We start from the raw sequence: 22,391 nt of genomic DNA, 5'->3' as shown, positions 1-22,391 counted from the left end.
GGGGGTGCCAATAACCATGGACCCTCTCCAGGCTATTAATATCTGCCCTCAGTCACTGGCTTTACTACTCTGGCGGAGAAAATTGTGCGGGAGCCCACGCCAATTTTTTCCACCATTTAACCCTTTAATTTAATAGCTAGAACGGCCAAATTTTGCATATACACACTACTAACATTAGTAGCGTGGAATATGCAAAAAAATGGGGATATGAGATGGTTTACTGTATGTAAACCAGGTCTCATATCATGTCGGGTTTAGGAAGGAGATAGCAAAAGCTGGTAATAGAGTAACCGGCTTTAAAGCTATCTAGCGCTGTATGAAGTAATAATATATATACATATATGTGTCTACTGACATATATATATATATATATATATATATATATATATATAGACGGTATATATGTTTTTTTTTACGCATGGATCCCTTGTATAGCCGTATGTCTGTTTTGCAAGCCTGCGATAAAAACACGCAGTACGGATGCCATACGGATTACATACGGAGGATGCCATGCGCAAAAAACTCTGACACACTCTGCCTACGGAGGAGCTACGGACCACTATTTTGGGGACTTTTCACCTTATTACGGCCGTAATATACGGACCGTATTGTCTTACGCTGAGTGTGACTGCAGCCTAAATGTGAGGTGGTCCCTAAAAAAAATGGTTTTGTAAATTTCGTTGTAAAAATGAGAAATCGCTGGTCAAATTTTAACCCTTATAACTTCCTAGCAAAAAAAAAATTTGTTTCCAAAATTGTGCTGATGTAAAGTAGACATGTGGGAAATGTTATTTATTAACTATTTTGTGTCACATAACTCTCTGGTTTAACAGAATAAAAATTCAAAATGTGAAAATTGCGAAATTTTCAAAATTTTCGCCAAATTTCCAAATAAACACAGAATTTATTGACCTAAATTTACCACTAACATGAAGCCCAATATGTCACGAAAAAACAATCTCAGAACCGCTAGGATCCATTGAAGCGTTCCTGAGTTATTACCTCATAAAGGGACACTGGTCAGAATTGCAAAAAATGGCCAGGTCATTAAGCTCAAAATAGGCTGGGTCATGAAGGGGTTAAATTGTGTTTGCTAAAATAAATGAGCTTCAAGTTTACATTAGATTATACAAAAACAAATAAATCATAGAAAGCAAAAACGTTATAAGTGCGGTATATTACTATTATTATTATTATTATTATTTATTTATATAGCACCATTAATTCCATGGTGCTGTACATGAGAAGGGGTTACATACAGGGTTATAGATATCATTTACAGTACACAAATTTATGATGACAGACTGGTACAGAGGGGAGAGGACTCTGTCCTTGAGGACTTGCATTCTACGGAAATGTAATGTATTATCACAATGGGACAATAGATATACACCTACAAAAAGGCACCACACAATGATGATAGAAAGATCACTTTATTAAATGTCATAAAAACACCGATCAAAGTTGAAGGTAGCCCACAGTGGGCAGCAAGTGAAAAACAACCACATATACAGGATAAAAAAAGGGGGACACCTGGCAAAAAATCACAGAATTATATCCTAAAAATGGCTGACATAGTATACCAATACACACCTGTTAGGTGCTAGATAAACATAGAAAAAACATATATACGTAAAATACGATACTTATTGCAAAGCTATCACAGTACAGTGTTATACACCTCTGACATATGTAGTCATAATGAGGGAAAGGGCAAATATGCCAGCTAAATAGAAAGCAACATGGACTGTGAAGACCTACAGAGTAAAATACTACATCAGTTCATAATTTACCCAGTGGGATAAATAGCCAGGCGTCCACCACACCCGACGCGCGTTTCGCAAGGAGTTGCTTCGTCCAGGGGGACAATAGTATCATCCAGCTACGGTCACCCATCTGTCCCAGAATTCTGAATGGCAAATCAGCCTAGTTGTCTGTGGGTCTATCTAGATATTCCAATATAGAGATGGAGGCCACACATCGCTGATAAGCTGCTAGAACGGTCACTTCTCCTCTGTACCAATATATTTGAATATAGCGCTACTCCCCCTAACCGGCTGCCTTTGTTATATAGGCCAGGGATAGGCAGCTGAGTGGATTGTCCTGATCCTGTCGGAGAATGCCATATGGCAGGGTTTACTGCATTTACATGGTGGGCGGCTGCTCGCTGCTAGCACCTGTACTGTACACCGGTAGCATTGATCACAGCTGTCTGTATGGCCTTGATGAATCAGAGAATTCTTGTAAGGTATCCTGTAAGGAAAGAGAAAGAGAATAATTATGAATAGCAGAAAACGTGCCGAATCATTTAGCATGTGAGACTAGATTTATTTCTCTCCTCTACCAGCTTTCCTCACCTGTGAGTCTAGCTGCAGGGAATGTCTAATTCTAATTTTACTGTGAGACATAACGAACGTGATAAAGGTGATTTAACCGCCTAATACTATAATGTACAAATCTATTGAGCTTTTGAGATGTCAGTCTTTTATGTACTGTACATCTTCTATCCATCATTTTTATGGATAGGACTCATACATATTATAGTCTAGAGTCTAGTCTAGTTCACATGTCTGTGTATTTTTTCAGACTGAATTTTCCGCTCCAGAACCATACCTCCTAGCCATCCTGGATCCAGAGAGACTGTTGCGGATTTGGGGAGCTGTCTCACTGTCACATGAGATCCCAACTTCAAATGAGTCTGTGTACTAAGGGCACAGATGCAGCTCAATATAATGGTGGAGGAAAATGCCAAAAGGTCCTTCCTTCATCTCTCTGTCGTTGTAAAGACCAAAGTTCCTTCCCGGACCTTTGGTGGACATGACAGTCTTTGCTCATGTGACTAGCAGTAAATAAAAGGGAAGAGGAGCAAGACACATAAAATGGATTGTTATATTTATTGATGTAGCAAAGTTGGGTGTATATGTGTGAATGTTTATGTAGCAGAGCTGTGCGTATGTACTGATGTAGTAGAGCTTTGTATGCGTGTATTGATGTAGTAGAACTTTGTGTGCATGTATTGAAGTAGTAGAGCTGTGCATTCATTTAGGACAATTGTGTGTGCTTTGATGTAGTAGATGTGTGTGTATTGATATCGCAGAGTTGTGTGTGTATTGATGTAGCAGAGCTATGTGCATTTATATAAACCACGAGGGCCAGTAGCGTAGCTACCAGGGGGGCAGAGAGTGCGGTCGCCCCGGGCCCCTTGCTCTGAGAGGGCCCAGTCAGAGTTACTGCCACTGTTAACTATGCTGGTGTACACAGCACGCCGATGTAGTTCTCTCCACTGTAGTGTGGGGAGATATAATCTCCCTGCGCTACCGCTGTCAGTTCTATAGCACACGCCCCCATTGCACCCTGTGTGTCTGCAGGAGAGACGTCACCACGCAGCACTGGCTTCTTCTTCCCGCCGGAGAGGAGCAAGTCAGATAATAGTGCTGTGAGTATTTAGAACTTGGGTTGCTACATGCAGGGGGGATTGTGTCTGTGCAGTTCGGACTCGGAGGGGGCAGGACGCTCCTCTCCTCCTTACAAGTCATGGATTGTTTATTTTCTTGTATTTGTGGACTTGTATCTGAGGCACAGTAGATTAATTGCGTCTAGTCTACTTGAACTTTTAAACAGATAACAAAGGTGTCTCTGCCAATGCAAATCAGCTGCCATAAATCTCATTGTGCCTCAGATAGAGCCACTGGCATAAATAGTAACTATCATGCACTGACCTGATAGAAGTCACCCCAGCTGCGGGACAGCACAAACAAGAATGTGTCTTTCCCTATATATATATACACTGTATTATATACTGTGTACACTGTATATGTATATATATATATATATATATATATATATATATGCAAAAATATATAGTAGCAAGAAAAATAAGGCAGCGCACCATTGACAAAATTAAAAAAATAGTGTTTTAGTAGCCCATTGGAGCTCAGCCACATGTCGGTTCTACTGATTCTACTGAGAACCTTTATCCAGGAGAACCTAAATTCTGTTTTTTCAATTATTTTTGCTGCTACGTTGAAGATCGGTAAATGCCTGGAATGTTTGGGTTTGGCAGCTGTGTATTACACACTGTTTGCTAGTGCTGCTTTCAAATCTCCCTCTCTTTCTCTCTCTCCCCAGAAACACACTCTGTGACTTGGTCCTGTAGCCGGGGCGAGGGTCCTATCATATCATATTGTAAATCCAGGGTGGCAAGCATGAAAACCCAAATATATAACTTTTTATTAAAAAAAATAATCCCCACAAAGTTGAGGATGAATATATATGATAAAGAGCCAAATAGAAGAAAATACAAACAGCCAGTAGGTGCGTATAGATGATCACATATAGACCCCTGAACGTATACTCAGTCTGGCCAACTAGACCCCCCAAAGGCAGAAAAGGTAATTAAAGAGAAGACCTACCAGGGGGTGCACTTTCTTTTTTACATGAGTAATATTTTACCTCCCTCTCTTCTAATTCCCTCTTTCTTTCCGGTCCCCTCTTTGGGGTCTTGCCCAGACAATAGTATTTCTTTTAGGCCGGCGTCACACACAGCGTAAAACAATACGGTCCGTATATTACGGCCGTAATACGCTGAAAAGTCCCCAAAAAAATGGTCCGTTGCTCCTCCGTAGGCAGGCTGTGTCAGCGTTTTTTGCGCATGGCATCCTCCGTATGTAATCCGTATGGCATCCGTACTGCGTGGTTTTCTCGCAGGCTTGCAAAACCAACATACCGCTATAGAAGTGATCCATGTGTCCCAAAAAGAAAAGAATATATATATATATATATATATATATATATATATATATATATATGTCAGTAGACACATATATGTATATATATTAATACTTATTCCAGCGCTATACAGCTTGAAAGCCGGTAATTCAATTACCGGCTTTTTCTTTCTCCTTCATAAAACCCGACATGATTTGAGACATGGTTTACATACAGTAAACCATGTCTTCTCTCCATTTTTTTTGCAGATTCCACACTACTAATGTCAGTAGTGTGTATCTGCAAAATTTGGCCGTTCTAGCTCTTAAAATAAAGGGTTAACTGGCGGAAAAAATTGGCGTGGGCTCCCGCGCAATTTTCTCCGCCAGAGTAGTAAAGCCAGTGACTGAGGGCAGATATTAATAGCCTGGAGAGGGTCCACGGTTATTGGCCCCCCCCTGGCTAAAAATATCTGCCCCCAGCCACCCCAGAACAGGCACATCTGGAAGATGCGCCTATTCTGGCACTTGGCCACTCTCTTCCCATTCCCGTGTAGCGGTGGGATATGGGGTAATGAAGGGTTAATGCCACCTTGCTATTGTAAGGTGACATTAAGCCTAATTAATAATGGAGAGGCGTCAATTATGACACCTATCCATTATTAAACCAATTGTAGTGAAGGGTTAAATAAAACACAAACACATTCTTTAAAATTATTTTAATGAAATAAAAACAATGGTTGTTGTAGTATTTTATTCAACGCCCAATCCAGTCACTGAAGACCCTCGTTCTGTGAGTAAAGAAACATAATAAACCAACAATATACTTACCCTCCGCAGATCTGTAACGTCCAACGATGTAAATCCTTCTGAAGGGGTTAAAACATTTTGCAGCAAGGAGCTGTGCTAATGCAGGCTGCTCCTCGCTGCAAAACCCCAGGGAATGAGGCTAAAAATAGATCAATGATCTATATTTAGCATCATTTGCGGTGAGGCGCCCTCTGCTGGCTGTTCATAGATCGTGGGAAATTACCTAGAAAGCCAGGGAGCCAGGGAGCTTTCTAGGTAATTTCCCACGATCTATGAACAGCCAGCAGAGGGCGCCTCACCGCAAATGATGCTAAATATAGATCATTGATCTATTTTTAGCCTCATTCCCTGGGGTTTTGCAGCGAGGAGCAGCATTGCATTAGCACAGCTCCTTGCTGCAAAATGTTTTAACCCCTTCAGAAGGATTTACATCGTTGGACGTTACAGATCTGCGGAGGGTAAGTATATTGTTGGTTTATTATGTTTCTTTACTCACAGAACGAGGGTCTTCAGTGACTGGATTGGGCGTTGAATAAAATACTACAACAACCATTGTTTTTATTTCATTAAAATAATTTTAAAGAATGTGTTTGTGTTTTATTTAACCCTTCACTACAATTGGATTAATAATGGATAGGTGTCATAATTGACGCCTCTCCATTATTAATTAGGCTTAATGTCACCTTACAATAGCAAGGTGGCATTAACCCTTCATTACCCCATATCCCACCGCTACACGGGAATGGGAAGAGAGTGGCCAAGTGCCAGAATAGGCGCATCTTCCAGATGTGCCTGTTCTGGGGTGGCTGGGGGCAGATATTTTTAGCCAGGGGGGGGCCAATAACCGTGGACCCTCTCCAGGCTATTAATATCTGCCCTCAGTCACTGGCTTTACTACTCTGGCGGAGAAAATTGCGCGGGAGCCCACGCCAATTTTTTCCGCCAGTTAACCCTTTATTTTAAGAGCTAGAACGGCCAAATTTTGCAGATACACACTACTGACATTAGTAGTGTGGAATCTGCAAAAAAAATGGAGAGAAGACATGGTTTACTGTATGTAAACCATGTCTCAAATCATGTCGGGTTTTATGAAGGAGAAAGAAAAAGCCGGTAATTGAATTACCGGCTTTCAAGCTGTATAGCGCTGGAATAAATATTAATATATATACATATATGTGTCTCACTGACATATATATATATATATACCTATTCTATGTGTACACATTTATTATATCTATTGGACTGGAAGCTGTCAGTGTGATTTTACTGTACACCGCACTGAATTACCGGCTTTTCTCTCTAACAGCGCTGCGTATTTCTCGCAAGTCACACTGCTTGTCCGTGTGTAATCCGTATTTTTCACGCTTCCATAGACTTTCATTGGCGTATTTCTTGCGCAGTACGGTGACAAACGCAGCATGCTGCGATTTTGTACGGCCGTAGAAAGCCGTATAATACTGATCAGTAAAATACGGCAAATAGGAGCAGGGGCATAGAGAATAATTGTGCCGTATTTTTTGCGAGTTTTACGGACGTAGATTCTGCGCTCTTACGTCCGTAAAACTCGCATGTGTGACGGCGGCCTTAGGGTTACCTGGGAACATTAAGGGAGCTATTCACATACGCTGGCCTCTATATACACCCACTGGCTGTTTCTGTTTTCTTCTATTTAGCACTTTGTTATATATATCAGCACTGTGCAAGATGTAGTCCACAAACAGGGACCGACAGAGACCAGAATCAAAGGCATGGGAGCTACAGCGGGGGCCATTATACAGGGTTAAAGCTAATTCGGGGGTCATTATTCAGTGGATGAGCTGATACGGGAGCCAGTATACAGCGTGAAAGCTAATGCAAGGGTCATTATGGATCTGGATCTGGATAAGTTGGAAACTTGGGCTGAAAGGTGGCAGATGAGGTTTAACAATGATAAATGTAAGGTTATACACATGGGAAGAAGGAATCAATATCACCATTACACACTGAACGGGAAACCACTGGGTAAATCTGACAGGGAGAAGTACTTGGGGATCCTAGTTAATGATAAACTTACCTGGAGCAGCCAGTGCCAGGCTGCAGCTGCCAAGGCAAACAGGATCATGGGGTGCATTAAAAGAGGTCTGGATACACATGATACTGCCTCTGTACAAATCCCTAGTTAGACCGCACATGGAGTACTGTGTCCAGTTTTGGGCACCGGTGCTCAGGAAGGATATAATGAAACTAGAGAGAATACAAAGGAGGGCAACAAAATTAATAAAGGGGATGGGAGAACTACAATACCCAGATAGATTAGGGAAATTAGGATTATTTAGTCTAGAAAAAAGACGACTGAGGGGCGATCTAATAACCATGTATAAGTATATAAGGGGACAATACAAATATCTCGCTGAGGATCTGTTTATACCAAGGAAGGTAACGGGCACAAGGGGGCATTCTTTGCGTCTAGAGGAGAGAAGGTTTTTCCACCAACATAGAAGAGGATTCTTTACTGTTAGGGCAGTGAGAATCTGGAATTGCTTGCCTGAGGAGGTGGTGATGGCGAACTCAGTCAAGGTGTTCAAGAGAGGCCTGGATGTCTTCCTGGAGCAGAACAATATTGTATCATACAATTATTAGGTTCTGTAGAAGGACGTAGATCTGGGGATTTATTATGATGGAATATAGGCTGAACTGGATGGACAAATGTCTTTTTTTGGCCTTACTAACTATGTTACTATGTTACTATGTTATTATGCAGTATGGGAGCTAATGTGGGGTCAGTATACAGCATGATGGCTATTTTTGGGAGCCATCATACAGTGTTAGAGCTAATTTGGAGGCCATTATACAGCATGAGAGCTAATGCGGAAGCCATTATACAGTACAGTTTAAAGGCTACTGTGGGGACCATCATACAGTATGGGGGCCTATATGCAGTGTGGGAGTTACTGTGGGGTCTGTCATAAACTGGGGTTTACATACAGTGTGGGAGCTACTGTGGGGGCACAAAAGAGACATTCTACTATGTAAAGGTCCCAATGTTGGCATTATTACGTGAGGCAGTATGAGGAGCATTGCTTTTGTATCACACAACAGGTGCAATACTAGGGACACATGTGACAGCAGTGGCTCTTCCCACTTGCCATGTGGCGGTGGCACGTGAGGTTAATATTTGTGGGCTTGATGTCACTTTTATTTTATCATGTGACCTCAAGCCCATAGATTAGTAATGGCAATGGTCAATAACATGTTTATCCATTACTACTCCTCTAAGTCAGATTGTAAATAAAAACACAGCCAGAATAAAGTTTTAAAAAAAATAAAAACACAAATTTTACTTTTTTATTTAAAAATAAAAAGCAATGATATGCTCACCTTATGCCCATTCCATTGGAGCCCTTGTCCCCTGTAAAAAAACAAAAAAAAAACCAATCATATCCCTCACCTATCCAACGTTCTGTCCCACATCCTAATACATGTCTGTGATATGTGGTTTTCAACCTGGACAGTGGCAAAATAAGATCGTCCAGGCTGAAGACCACACGAGAATCAGCTGCTGCAAGTGCAGCGCCCTAGGGTCCTGGTCGTTGCAGTAATGTCATTCTCCTCCAGGGGAAGTGATTTAACGTTTGGAGGCAATAAAGTAGATCTCTTTACCAGGTATCACAAACATGCAACACATTTCATACTCCAGTCCACCAGGGGGAGCTATGCTCCTATTTATTAGGGCACTCTTCACAATTAGGTAAAACTGGTTGTCTGGATAGGAAGTTAGGCAGAAGCTGGCTGAGCTTCGCCCAGGCAGTTGCTATCTAAGCTACGCTCAGGTAGTTGGTCCCTGACAGGGGTGGGATCCTGTCAGGGGCCTAGACGAAGGACACGGAGCTGCGCCTGCCCCACGTGCAGCAGCCCCTAAGAAAGGACACGAAAGAGAACTGTATTGTAGAGGGTGAGAAACGAAGTCATAGCAAAAGGAGTGGAAACCAGAAGGAGTTCTGCCCTGCACAGGCTGCCTCCTTTTGAGACGCAGGATCCGGTAGCCGAAACACTGTGGGAGCAACAGTCCTTTATGGCAGGACAGCTAATTTCAAGTTGATCCGCCCTATACCCAGGAGGCACGGTGGCAACTCGCGGAGGCCGGGGCATGCTAGAGTCCCTGTAAAAAGCCTCAAGCCACCAGTCATATGGGTTTGTCCTATCCATCTGGGGGACAGAGAGAGACACAACATCTAGAATATCTACAACAGTTGTGAGGACTTTATGAGAGGCTCAGCAGTAAGGTACTACAACACCTAGGTGCTAGAGGAAGGCTACTTCTTTCCACCTGGTTAAGGGGACACTGGATTTGCCTTCAAACCGGCCAGACTCTGCCAACCCTGTGATCTGCTGCTCTGGACTGTGAATGCTGAAGCCTTTAGTAAAAAGGTAAAGAGACTGCACCCTTGTGTCCTCATTTTTCACTGCGCCTCACACCATCCACCATCTACACACTGGGAAGCTCTGGGGATATACTTCACCTGTGGGAAGGTATACCATCTAGCTGCCATAACATCACCCCAGCGGACCCCTAAGCAGCGTCGGTCACCCTGACCGAATACCAAAGGTGGCATTACGAACATTTTCCCTTTAAATACCTTTCCCTTTTACAACGGACGTTCCTAGGGCCACGGACCGGGTCAGCCACCGTGACATCCCCCTTGAGAGCCGAAGGACCCGGTACCGAGTACCCCACAGCCCTATGGGGGGCGATCCACAAGCGCAGCGTAAGTGACAAGTAGTAACATAGTAACATAGTTAGTAAGGCCGAAAAAAGACATTTGTCCATCCAGTTCAGCCTATATTCCATCATAATAAATCCCCAGATCTACGTCCTTCTACAGAACCTAATAATTGTATGATACAATATTGATCTGCTCCAGGAAGACATCCAGGCCTCTCTTGAACCCCTCGACTGAGTTCGCCATCACCACCTCCTCAGGCAAGCAATTCCAGATTCTCACTGCCCTAAAAGTAAAGAATCCTCTTCTAGTGACGTCATTGAGGTTACCTCAGGTGGTTGAGGATGTATTCCCACCTCACTTCTTTGTGAACTGAGCCAATGAACTGCAGTGACCTCAATGAGATCACCGCTAGCACCATGAGAAAAAGTCTCATGGTGCAGCACTGAGCTTGGTGAATTCACTGCAAGAAATTTCTCACTATGAACTGAGGTGAACTCACTGATCTCAGCACTGCACCCCGAGACTTTATCTCACTGAAGTGACCGCAGTTCATCGGCAAGGCTGACAGTGAAGTGATCTGGGAACTCAGCCACAGTGATATGCTGAAACCTCGATGATGTCCCTGTTAGTCACTGTCGCTGCTCTCACAGCAGCTCATTCTCCTGTGGTTTTCAGCCTACGCACTGCTGTTTTAATTTATTTATTTAAAGCGCAGATGCTGACTTATGTTTACTCCCATCTGCCGGTGCCTGCTCTCGCTGTTATCAGCAACAGCAGGCGTAGATTGATAAGCCAACGCCTTTGACCGGAAGTAAACTTTTTACTGACTGTCACAGCTGCTGCCTCACGCTCACCCTGTTATCTGACAGAGTGGGATCTGCAGCGCTCTGACCAGTGGTAATACTCTTTCCACCAATCAGAGCCACCTGTGTTTCTCTCACTGTCATGTAATACCCGATGTTTTGGTTGCTGAGGTGGTAAGATTTTGTCCTGAGGAAGAGGTCCTGCATGACATCAAAACACGTTCACTATTAACCTGTTTGAAATAAAGCTTTGAAGAATATCATCCACCATCCATCTTTATCAGCAGTGCAGATTTGGAAACATACACTCGGTTTCACCATGAGCCCGAACATTAACACAGACTTCCTGGAGAAGTCCGTGTCCAAGGTTTATAGCACAAACTTCCTGGAGAAGTCCGTGTTCAAGGTTCATGTCTAAACAGTAGGTATTCGGTATGAACCCCAAACTCCAAACTTTATAGTTTGGGTTTGCCCATCTCTACTCGTCAGTACCTGGCACCTGTGAATTATGGTAATTTTACTGCTATTTATAAATGCCGGAGCTGGATTTGGGAAACAATGGACTATTCCAGAGCTGTGTGGGAACATTTTTTCTAATAAATTGGTGAACAAGGGACTGTCTCTTGTTTCTGTTTCTTTTTTTATGCTTTTCAAGTTTCCATTTCTGGACTACGTCAGATTCAGTTGACTATGGCAGAGCGGTGTGGGATTTTTTTTAATAAACTGGTGAACGAGGAATAATGTGGGGGAGTCTTTAGTCAAATAAAATATTTTTTTCTGCGTGTATTTTAAATTTTTTTTTTATTACTGGGTTCACAATTGGGGTGTCAATAGACTTCTCTCCATTACTAACCCCAGGGTTGAATACCAGGTGTGATTTTTGACAAAATACAACAGACATCAACCCCAACTACCATAAACGCACCAGGGAAATTGGGAACAGCCAAGTAAAGTGCCAGAATTGGTGCATGTAAAGTGATGCTCCACTTCTGGGGTGGCTGCAGACTGATATTTTTAGGCTGTGAAGGGCCCGATAACCATGGACCTTCCCAACCTGATGATATAAGCCCACAGCTGTATGTTTTGCCTTTGCTAGTTTTCAAAAACCCGGGAGACGCCACTTTTTTTTCATTTAATTATTAGGTGAATACAAGTACATTATACTACACATGCAAGATACCAATTAGATATATAACTGATGTCCGTCTGGTGGCTGCCTTATACTACAGAGTCTGCCTATGGGGGGATTCCTTATACTGCAGAGTCTGCCTATGCGGCTGCCTTATACTACAGAGTCTGCCTATAATGCACTGCCTTATACTATAGAGTCTGCCTATGGGGGCTGCCTTATCCTTTTGAGTCTGCCTATGGGGTTGTCTTATGCTATAGAGTCTGCGTATGAGGGTGCATTATACAATATAGACAATATAGAGTAGGCCTATAGGGAGTGCATTATACTTTATGGAGACCTATGGGCAGTGCATTATACTATATTGAGGACTAACTTGTGCATTATACTATATGAAGGCTATCTAGGGGGCCATCATACAGAGTTGAGATTACAGTGGGGGGCATCATACAGTGTTGGAGCCATCAAACAGTGATCTGCTGAGGTCCTCCTCCACTAATATGGTGTGTCACCGAGTTAATATCAAGGTTACCTGGGTAGGGGCCCACTGAGATGTTTTGCCCCTGAAACGAAACTCTAGCTACGCCTCAGAATATATATATATGTATATACTAGATTGTGGCCCGATTCTAACGCATCGGGTATTCTAGAATATGCATGTCCCCGTAGTATATGGACAATGATGATTCCAGAATTTGCGGCAGACTGTGCCCGTCGCTGATTGGACATCATCGTCGCCATGGCAACCATTATGACATCATCGTCGCTGTGCCCGTCGCTGATTGGTCGAGGCCTGGCAGCCTCGACCAATCAGAGACGCGGGATGTCTACGTCCTTCATGACATCATCGTCGCTGTGCCCGTCACAGGCGGGATTTCCAGGACAGACAGACAGAAAGACAGACAGACAGAAAGACAGAGAGACGGAAAAACCCTTAGACAATTATATATATAGATATGTATACATGCTCAAAAAAATAACACTGCTCAAAAAAATAAAGGGAACACTAAAATCCCACATACTAGATATTAGTCAATGAAATATTCCAGCTGAAAATCTTTATTCATTACAAAGTGGAATGTGTTGGGAACAATAAAACCTAAACATTATCAACGTATATCACAAATAATATCACAGAGAGTTCTGGACTTGGAATGATGCTCAAAATCAAAGTGGAAAATGAACTTACAGGCTGATCCAACTTCAGTGGAAATGCCTCAAGACAAGGGAATGATGCTCAGTAGTGTGTGTGGCCTCCACGTGCCTGTATGACCTCCCTACAATGCTTGTGCATGCGCCTGATGAGGCGGCAAATGGTCTTCTGAGGGATCCCCACCCAGACCTTGACTAAAGCATCCGCCAACTCCTGGACAGTCTGTGGTGCAACGTGGTGTTGGTGGATGGTGCGAGACATGATGTCCCCGATGTGACCAAACATTCAGCATCTCCCATTCACACACCACCTCCTCACCTCTCCCCCTATCTGTTGGAGTCCCGCAAGGTTCAGTTCTAGGGCCCCTGCTCTTCTTCATTTACACTTTTGGCCTGGGACAGCTCATAGAATCTCATGGTTTTCAGTATCATCTCTATGCTGATGACACACAGATCTACATCTCTGGACCAGATATCACCACCCTACTAACCAGAATCCCTCAATGTCTATCCGCTATTTCATCGTTCTTCTCCGCTAGATTTCTAAAACTTAAAATGGACAAAACAGAATTCATTGTCTTTCCCCCATCTCACGCGACCCCAAAACGAACCTCTCAATTACAGTAAATGGCTGCCCACTCTCCCCAGTCTCACAAGCTCTCTGTCTCGGGGTAATCCTTGACACTGATCTCTCCTTCAAACCGCATATCCAAACCCTTTCCACTTCCTGCCTCCTTCAAATAAAAAATATTTCACGGATCCGTACATTCCTAAACCAAGAATCTGCAAAAACCCTAGTCCATGCCCTCATCATCTCCCGCCTCGACTACTGTAACCTCCTGCTCTGTGGCATCCCCTCGAACGCTCTCACACCCCTCCAATCTATTCTAAACTCAGCTGCCCGACTAATCCACCTGTCCCCCCACTATTCCCCAGCCTTTCCCCTCTGTCAATACCTTCACTGGCTCCCCATTACCCAGAGACTCCAGTACAAAAGCCTAACCATGACATACAAAGCCATCCACAACCTGTCTCCTCCATACATCTGTGACCTCGTCTCCCGATACTTTCCTGCATGCAATCTCCGATCCTCACAAGATATCCTTCTCTACTCCCCTCTTATCTCCTCTTCCCACAATCGCATACAAGATTTCTCTCGCACATCACCCCTACTCTGGATCTCTCTACCACAACATATCAGACACTCACCTACCATCGAAACCTTCAAAAAGAACCTGAAGACCTACCTCTTCTGGCAAGCCCACAACCTGCACTAATCACCGATCGACCAAACCACTGCATGACCAGCTCTACACTCACCTATTGTATTCTCACCCATCTCTTGTAGATTGTGAGCCCTCGCGGGCAGGGTCCTCTCTCCTCCTGTACCAGTTGTGACTTGTATTGTTCAACATTATTGTACCTGTTTATATTATGTATACCCCTCCTCACATGTAAAGCGCCATAGAATAAATGGCGCTATAATAATAAATAATAATAATAATGTGTTCATTCGGATTTAGGTCTGGCGAACGGGTGGGCCAGTCCATAGCTTACATGCCTTTATCTTGCAGGAACTGCTGACACACTCCAGCCACATGAGGGCTGGCATTGTCCTGCATTAGGAGGAAACCAGGGCCAACCGCATCAGCATATGGTCTCACAAGGGGTCTGAGGATTTAATCTCGGTACCTAATGGCAGTCAGGTTACCTCTGGTGAGCACATGGAGGGCTGTGTGGACCTCCAAAGAAATGCCACCCCACACCATTACTGACCCACTGCGAAACCGGTCATGCTAAAGGATGTTGCAGGCAGCTGATCGCTCTCCACGGCGTCTCCAGAGAATGCCAAGAGTGTGCAAAGCTGTCATCAAAGCAAAAGGTTGCTACTTTGAAGACCCTAGAATATAAGACATAATTTCAGTTGTTTCACACTTTTTTGTTAAGTATATAATTCCACATGTGTTAATTCATAGTTTTGATGCCTTCAGTGTGAATGTACAAGTTTCATAGTCATGAAAATACAGAAAAATCTTTACATGAGAAGGTGTGTCCAAACCTTTGGTCTGTACTGTATATAATAGAGAATAAGTGATATATGTTATTTCTGCACACTTGCTGGGTATGATCTCAGGGGTTTCTTATTGCTAGCAAAGGCAGAAAATAAAAAATGAGCAAAATCTGGTTTGTTTTTTTGTTATTACCTGAGTTATTAACATAATAAGATACATTGCAGTCGTCACTTTATAAACGGATCTATACTTCAAGTCTCGGCTCAGAACTATCATCCCCAGTGCTCCCATTACTAGTCTTCATTGCTTGCTTAGTTAGAGTGCTGCTTTGCGGTGGTTTGAAGTCACTCAGTAGTTCTTGGTAAAGCACTTTAATACATTTTAATGCCTGTAGGTTTTATTTTCAGTGACATTTTAGTGGTTAGTCTAATGGGCTCATCTCACCTCAGGGTTACTAATGAGGTCAGAAAGTGCTCAATCTCTATACTGAATAATTCAGTGATCTGCACAGCGGACTCCAGTAACAGAATTCATTTCTGACACCAAAACAGCAATGAAATTGTGGACAGATGTTTCGCTTACTCACGTACTGTACTTTACAGCCACATCAATTACTTCCATACTGATAATGCACTAGCTGGCCAAGGAAATTGTATATTGTGTATTCCGAAGATGGCAGGTCAACCCCTTCTTTTTAGTACATAGCATTCCCACTTTAACACAACACTGAATTATTAAGAGCATTATTAGGTTCTCCCCAAACTTGTTACAGCTGCCTCCTTAATTGTACATTACATGGATTTCTGTGCCTGACATGTTTCTAGCACTTTCATGTCTGTATAGATACATCATATTATTATGCTGTATTTAATGGCTGAAAGGGGATTAGCAGAAACATTAATCACACAAATGTAAAATGGGAACTTGATGACATCTGGGAAAGACTCGTCTGTACTCCCTGACTCTATTACTAGCTCTTTCAGAACATTAAAGGAACTGTGTGTCTTAACCAATTTGGTACCAAGATCAGACGTTGGGATTCTCATGAGCTACGTCAATGTTTCATCCCCTCTCTGAGGATCTTGAAGAAGCCATTCCCTAATACGATTTTGAGGGTTTCATTGGGGATGGGTCCCAGAAAAACAAAGTGTTTTATGGTGATACCTGTAAATCAAAAAAAGGATATTCTAATGGAAGCTTCAGTCTAGCGCTAAAACCTTGGTGAGGAGGGCCCAATACAACGTTTCAAACCCGGTTCCCTCCAGACTCCTTATCGCAGCCACATAAATAACATTGTGTTAGCACAAAGGTGTGGTATTTAAAGTAGAATATAAAGAATATAGCAAAATAAAATTTAACTTTTAAAATAGTGTTTAAAATACAAGTTTGGAGAACCTAAACATCAACAAAGTGCAACAATTGTAGACTTTGATATGTCATATATCATTAATGAAAAATAAAAAAATAATCTCCAGCATGGATCTTCTAAAAAGTCAATTTATTGAAAACACTTTAAAATGCCATGACTAAGACCTGATGGTCGAAACGCGTCGGCGTTGACCACCTGGGACCCCCATCTCTTTTTTGCAAATGTTTGCATTTTAAAGTGTTTTCAATAAATTGACTTTTTAGAAGATCCATGCTGGAGATTATTTTTTCTTTTTCATTGCTGGCTCTGGACTACGCCCTTGACCAAGGCGGCTCCGTGCATGGACATCATTGCACTGTTGAGGGATTGGTGAGCTGACTTATTTTCTTCCCATTTTTTCCTTTTTCCCTATTTTTATATATCATTAATGGAATACCGTAGTTAATATCATACGGTCGTTGGAACATAAGCTAGAAAGCATTAGGCAGATATATGCGTTTAGTGGAACGCAATGTCTTCATGTCTGTAACACTATATTATTAACTAAGGTATTCCATTAATGATATGACATACCAAAGTATACATTATTATCATTAATTCTTGCACTTTGTTGTTGTTTGGGTTCACCAATCTTGTATTTTAAACAATATATTAAAAGTTAAATTTTATTTTGCTTTTGCACATAATTAAAAGGAGGCTGATCATGTACATGACCCTCTCTACTGAGGTTTATTGAAATTATAGCATCAGTCAAGTCAGCAGACCACGCAAACTACAAAAAAAAGGTTTATGTATTAATGACCACCTCTTCCTAACTAGATAGGACTTTTGAAAAGCCATGAAGTCATCATCACTATTTTTCTACTTTTTTTTTTTCAAAAAGGTAGTGGTTGCAAAGGTCAGCATTTAATAAATTATACACAGAAGTCATGATAGTTTTGATGTCACAAGGGTGGAGGAGGCCCCAGTATATTTATACCCTGTGCCCTCTCAAAGAATCTTCCCTTGGTGATTTTTTTTTTTGGGTAAATTATGTAACACTCATATATGTATGATGCAGTTGCTCAACTCTTCCAGGCTTTTAACAGTACATGTACCGCCAAGTTCACATTGAGTTTGATCCCCACATCAGTGGTTCTGTCGGGGCTTATGTGTGAAACCATGGAAAATGCGACTCAGCCACATGTGCTGACAGGGCTATTTAATCGTAATGATGAAGACAATCACTGTGTACTGCTGGACATAATTTTCAGCTGCATCTGCCTATTTTAGGTGGTAACTAAGACATTCTCGGTTGCATTTTGGTGCATGCCTCAAATGGACAGATACATCCAAAATTATGTCCGTCAGAACACATAGTGTCTCCATCTGCATTATTACTGTGAATGACCTCGTCAGGTCATGCACACAAATTCCGTTTCCCAGGGATTAAGGTAAAATCCCTGTTGGAGCTACTATGACACGAATCAAACATAACAAGCAGTCCCCCTAATTTAACAGACCTGTGACATTCACAAATTGAGCTGCCCACTATATATATTGCTTATGTGACGCCCAGGAGACCGGGGTACCCAGCACCGGACCAATGGAATCTGTCTCTTGAGGGGGATGTCACGGGTGGCTTGACCCGGTGCTGTGGCCTCAGGCAATGCACAGTGTAAGGGGTATCGTGAGGGAACAGGCACTTACTTGATCAGCAGCAGGTTCTCCCAGTGGTGATGATCCCGATCCTGGACAGATGGCTATTATCCAAATGAAAGACTGAGGCACTGAAACGTTTAACCAGTTTACTTCAACATAAAGGGATTTACAACCAGTCCTGTCACCGGAGTCTGTATGGGAACTCTGAGTTACTTTGACCCTGCCGGGGTCTTCGCCTCTTATTGTGCGCAATTTCTGTGTGGCCCTGCTGCTGTATGTGAACTGGCTGCCGGCCCAATCTGTCCCCTCCGGGTCCTGGTTCGACGGGCAAACCCGAGTCCTTTTATCGGCTTACCCCCTCTGGGAGTACCGCTAAACTCTGTGTCTGTTGCTGCGTCCGACCCTAGTGAAGCTGATATCACCTCACGTTTTTCCGGTTGCTGTATTATATGTAATGAATACAGCCACGGATCCGGTATCCGTCTTTGCGCCTGTTCTGGGTAGTGATTAATGCTACCCGGTTCTCACAATGTCCTTTTTCTCTGTCCCTCTTCTCCTCAGGCCGGTGATTTGGGCCGGGAAACTGTCATAGGGCTGTTAGAAATTCAGCTGTATGACCTCTCACTTTCAGCTCCTTAGCCCAACTGCCATTTCTTCTCTCAGACCAGAATGGATCAAGGGGAGTCTCTGGAGCTCCCCCTTCTGGCCGGAGGTGGTAGTGCAGTCTTGCTATTTTAGTATTTGTATTTACTGTCAGTAACTATTTTTGTGGCAAATACCCCTAGGGGTGCCACATTCCCCCTTAGTTAAGAACAGTACTCCGGGACTGTGGGACGATAACATTTTGACATAACAATTAATATGTACAGAGTCTTAAAAATGAAAAGTTACAAAAATCACTCAAGGAAACAAAAATAGAGTTCTGTAAAAAGTCACTTAAAATAGCGTCCATTAATACAGTCCTATCCTTGAAGGTACTAGGAAAGGCACTGCACTTTGTGTCCAGGAATTTAGTTCCATTTTTCCAACGGAGTTGTCAATATAAAGTCTAAAGAAAGTTCAAAAAGAGCAAAATGCAAAGTTCAAAAAGCAATCTTTCCGGAGCTTTGATTTAGTGCCTCCGGGCTGATAACAAGTTCAAGAATATGCAAGAAGTTCATACAGACAAGTCTCTGTAGGCACTGGGCTTAAACGTTGCAGACTGATAACAATGACTATACTACATTTTCTGTTTAACTATATACGGCATAACATATATACAATTCACATTATGAGCTTTATAGCTGGTAATCTGCATACCTGGCCGGTAATTGACCCTGGGTACTACGCTGTGATCTACGTAATAGTGGTGTCTCTTCATGTGGTGTACTACTGTCTACTGTGGATGTAGTATCTGCCCGCTCTGCTAAAGATAATTCTACGACTATGGAGTTGGCAAGTCCACCGTGAATGGGATTACTCTGACCAGGAATATGTTCTTCCTGGCCTGGAACCTCCTGTAGTACGGGGTCAGCCTCTTCCTTTCTTGGAACTTCTGGTATTGGGTTCGGTGTTGGGTAAAAGGCCACCATGGGAACCACAACTGCACCATGGTATGTTAGTAGGGTTTTGGGAAAGTCTCCTATACAGGTGTGATACATTTCCTCTTCTTTTTCCTTTACTGGTTGGACCTGCATGGGTTGAATAACTTCTGGTTCTGGCTGGACAACTTCTGTCTCTTTCAATGCTTCCGGACATAATTTAAGATTCTCTCTTGACACTAGTACAGACGATAAGCCCCCGTTTCTGCAAATGAGACACATTTTAGGATTATCCATTCTTGTTGGTAAAACTGTGTAGGGTACGGCTTCCCACTGATTGTCTAGTTTATTGGTTCGACGATTTCTCTTGAGCACTTGGTCACCCGGTCTTAATGGGGTCGCTAGAGATTTCTGGTTGAAAGTTCGCTCTTGTCTTTCTCTAGTTTGCTGAAGGCTTCTTTCCACACTCTCTTGCACTTGGCGATACTGCTTTTGCCGTATGATATCCCAATTGGAGTCTTGGACTTCTGCGTCTGGTTTCAGAATTCCCATTTCTAGATCGATTGGTAATTGGCCGGGTCTTGCACGCATAAGGTAAGCTGGGGTGCAATTGGTGGAACTCACCGGGACATGATTATACAGATCCACCAAGTCAGGCAATTTCTCTGGCCATTGATTCCTTTCTGCCTCAGGTAAAGTCTTTAGTAGTTCTATTACAATATGGTTCATCTTTTCGCATAAGCCGTTTGTGGATGATAGGCCGCCGTCCGGATCTTTTTGCAACCATACATATTACAGAATTCTCTGAAGATCTCTGATTCAAAGGCTGTACCTTGGTCGGTGAGAACCTGTTCCGGATATCCATGGGGTCTACAAAAGTACGTTTGGAACGCTTTGGCTGCTGTTTTTGCTGTCAGATCTTTTACGGGTACTACTACCAAGAAGCGTGAATAATGGTCCACGATGGCCAAGGCATAGACATAGCCGGACCGGCTTGGTGTCAACTTCACGTGGTCCATGGCTACAAGTTCAAGTGGTTGTTTGGTGATTATGGGCTGCAGTGGTGCTCTTTGGTTCTTTTGATCGTTTCTTCTGAGGTTGCACGGGCCACAATTTCTGCACCACTGTTCGATTGATTTTCTCATCCCGACCCAATAAAATCTTTCTCTTAGAAGTACTTCTAACTTTTTCCAACCGAAGTGACCAGCACCATTATGGTAAGCTTCGAGGACCATCTTGACATCTTGTTTAGGCACGATAATCTGCCAAACCAATTCATGTGTTTTCGGATTGGTGTACCTTCTACAGAGCTTCCCTTGATACAGGAACATTTTGCCTCTCTCTTTCCAGAGTTGATGCGTCTCTTCTGGGGCATCCTCATCGGGATATGCACTTTGCTCAGTTAACAGTTCCTTCACCAACTTCACAGCCGGATTGCTGTCTTGGGTGTCAGCCCATCTATGGTGTGCTAACGGATTAAAATTCACCTCTTGTTGTTTCTGATAGGTACTTGACTGAGGATGTTTTGCCTTGGGATGATGGAAGGCTGGTAGTTCAATTTCTTCAAGCTCCCCCGTTTCTTCTTCTACATCTCTCAAGTGCGGCATCCGGGATAGGGCATCGGCATTTCCATTCTTGCGACCTGCTCGATACTTGATCTTGAAGTTGTAATTAGATAACCGGGCTATCCATCGCTGTTCTAACACACCTAATTTGGCTGTGTCCAGGTGGGTCAACGGATTGTTGTCAGTATAGACAATAAATTCTGCAGCAGCCAGATAGTGTTTGAAACGTTCAGTCACAGCCCAAACTACTGCCAGTAGTTCCAATTTGAAGGAGCTATAATTTTCTGGATTTTTTTCAGTAGGCCGGAGCTTTCTACTTGCAAAGGCGATGACTTTCTCCCGACCTCCTTGCTTTTGTGACAGCACCGCTCCTAGTCCCACATTACTGGCATCGGTGTAGAGGATGAAAGGCTGATGGTAATCTGGGTATGCCAGAACCTCCTCTCCGGTTAGTGCTTTCTTTAGTTGTTCAAAGGAGTCTTCCCTTTCGTCGTTCCACTGGAAAGGAGGGTTTCGGTTTGAAGGTTTCTTCGTCTGCCCTACCAAGGCGTCTTGCAAGGGTGCTTCCAACTTGGTAAATCCTTTTATAAATCTGCGATAGTAACCCACCAATCCCAGGAATTGCCTCACTTCTTTTGCGCTGGTAGGTCTCGGCCAATCCCTTATGGCGGTTATTTTCTCGGGATCCGGTGCTACTCCCTCCGAACTCACGATGTGTCCCAGGTACTGTAACTTTGGCTTGAGAAGGTGACATTTGGATGGCTTGATTTTCATGCCATACCTGGATAAGGCTTCGAACACTTCTGCCAGGTCTTTTAAGTGTTGTTCGTAAGTCTTTGAGTAGACGATCACATCATCTAGGTACAGGAGGACGGTCTCGAAGTTCTTGTGTCCGAGGCAGCATTCCATCAGCCGCTGGAAGGTACCGGATGCATTGCAGAGTCCGAACGGCATGCGATTAAATTCACTTAGACCCATTGG

The sequence above is a fragment of the Ranitomeya imitator genome, chromosome 4, assembly GCF_032444005.1.
Source record: "Ranitomeya imitator isolate aRanImi1 chromosome 4, aRanImi1.pri, whole genome shotgun sequence".
NCBI lineage: Eukaryota > Metazoa > Chordata > Amphibia > Anura > Dendrobatidae > Ranitomeya > Ranitomeya imitator.
Note: the sequence above shows the minus strand (reverse complement) of the source record.